At 34.9% G+C, this 2,261-nt stretch overlaps 1 long non-coding RNA gene across 1 annotated transcript; it reads left to right on the top strand.

The window, feature by feature from the left end:
* The first annotated feature begins 345 nt into the window (after positions 1-345).
* Positions 346-1,952, top strand: LOC137889986 (uncharacterized). Its single transcript, XR_011105260.1, has 2 exons — positions 346-467; positions 849-1,952. It is a non-coding gene; the product is annotated as an uncharacterized lncRNA (long non-coding RNA).
* The last annotated feature ends 309 nt before the right edge of the window (positions 1,953-2,261 follow it).

Genomic DNA, 2,261 nt, shown 5'->3' with positions numbered 1-2,261 from the left:
AATAAATAAATATATATATATATATATATATATATATATATAGATAGATAAAGAGCTGTATATGTAAAGTCTATGGTTGTGATCACTGACTGTGTATAAAGATATATACTGTATATAAAGATATATAAATATATTGTAGATAATGATATATGTATATAGATAGAAATCTTTAAACTGTATATAAAGATATATAAAGAAAGAGACCTGTTGACTGATGACTGTTTAACATCTGTTGCCTTTATTTTGAAGTTTCTCGTGGAGGCAGGGTCGTGATGTGTCACGCTGTCATTGGACGACTCGGGTGTCTGATGTTGCTCGCTGTCATGATGAAGTCCATGTGCTGAAAGCTGTGGGTGTGATTACAGAGCAGCTGTTGGTGTTTTTAGAAGATTCACACACACACACACACACACACACACACACACACACACACACACACACACCTGGAGCTGATCACCTGCAGACAGGTGAGTGACGTCAGTCTGTGGCTCTGTGTGTTAACTGTGTGTTCATGTTTGATACAGAGTGTATCTGTTGGTTTTGTTGGGGGGGCGAGGCTTCTGGTTGGGGTGCAAGATGCTGATTGGTTCCCATTTGAATGACCTCACGTGGTCTAACAGCAGGTTATGTGATCAGTTGTGATATCGATGAAGACTTCTGTTAAACAGGAAGTGTTGTCATTTGTTTCACAGAATGATCAAAAGCATTTTGAGGTTTGTTGTATAAAGATTTATTCTGAGTTACAAAATTAGACTTGAACAATATCTTGGTTTTAATTTCTAAAAGTGGAAAAGGAAACAATAACAAGAAGGTCTGATATCACATCTATTTATTTGTCCCAAATGCAGAATAGTTCCTGGAACAAGATGACCACAGAGGAACTCTTTCTCCAATGAAGCAGTCTGAGGATGACTCGTGTAACTCTCTGATGTTCCTGCTCTGTGATTGGCTGCAGAGACATGTCAGTGTCCTGTACAGGCCATCATCCAGTACGGGTCATCTGAGTCCTGTGACGTCTCCTCTGATTGGTCCGTCTTCACGTTATCCTGTAACGTGTCGAAATTTTTTTTTAAAAAGTCATAGTATGGCAGCTATACTATGACTTTTAAAAAAAAATTCGACATACTATACTAGGACTTTTTTCGACATGCTATACAATGACTTTTATAACTTTTTTCGACATGCTATACAATGACTTTTATAACTTTTTTCGACATGCTATACTATGACTTTTTTCAACTTGCTATACAATGACTTTTTAAGACTTTTTTCGACATGCTATACTATGACTTTTATGACTTTTTTATGACTTTTTTCGACATGCTATACAATGACTTTTATGACTTTTTGTGACTTTTATGACTTTAATTACTTTTTTAGACAGAAAAAAACAGTGCATTCCTGTGAATTTTAAAACTTGCATCGGGGGGAATGCAAACAGCGACAACAAAACAGTTCTCTGGGCAATAAATTCAAAATCTTAACACAATTTCACATCAGAGTAACACAGTCCAAACAGCAATGATGTAAAGTCCTCTTGTCCAACTGGAGTCATGTACTCCGACCTTGATGTGATATCCAACGGTGGATGTACTATAACTTTTTTCGACATGCTATACTATAGCATGTCGAAAAAAGTAAAAAAAAAACGGTCATAGTATAGCATGTCGTAAATAGTCATAGTATAGCCTGTCAAAAACAGTCATAGTATAACCTGTCGAAAAAAGTGAAAAACGGTCATAGTATAGCATGTCGAAAAAAGTCAAAAAACAGTCATAGTATAGCCTGTCGGAAAAAGTGAAAAATGGTGTTATTATAGCATGTCAAAAAAAGTGAAAAACGGTCATAGTATAGCATGTCAAAAAAAACAAAAAACAGTCAAAGTATATTATGTCTTAAACAGTCATAGTATAGCCTGTAGAAAACAGTCATAGTATAGCATGTCGAAGAAAGTGAAAAACGGTCATAGTATAGCATGTCGAAAAAAGTTAAAAAAAACAGTCATAGTATAGCATGTCAAAAAAAGTCAAAAAACAGTCATAGTATATTATGTCGTAAACAGTCATAGTATAGCGTGTCGAAAACAGTTATAGTATAACCTGACGAAAAAAGTGAAAAACGGTCATAGTATAGCATGTCGAAAAAAGTAAAAAAACAGTCATAGTATATTATGTCGTAAATAGTCATAGTATAGCCTGTTGAAAACAGTCATAATATAACCTGTCGAAAACAGTCATAGTATAACCTGTCGAAAAAAGCGA

Source organism: Cebidichthys violaceus, unplaced genomic scaffold, assembly GCF_023349555.1.
Source record: "Cebidichthys violaceus isolate CVI_PGR_0920_01 unplaced genomic scaffold, fCebVio1.0.p SCAF_60, whole genome shotgun sequence".
Classification (NCBI taxonomy): Eukaryota; Metazoa; Chordata; class Actinopteri; order Perciformes; family Stichaeidae; genus Cebidichthys; species Cebidichthys violaceus.
Note: the sequence above shows the minus strand (reverse complement) of the source record. Positions and strands in the feature narration are given on the sequence as shown.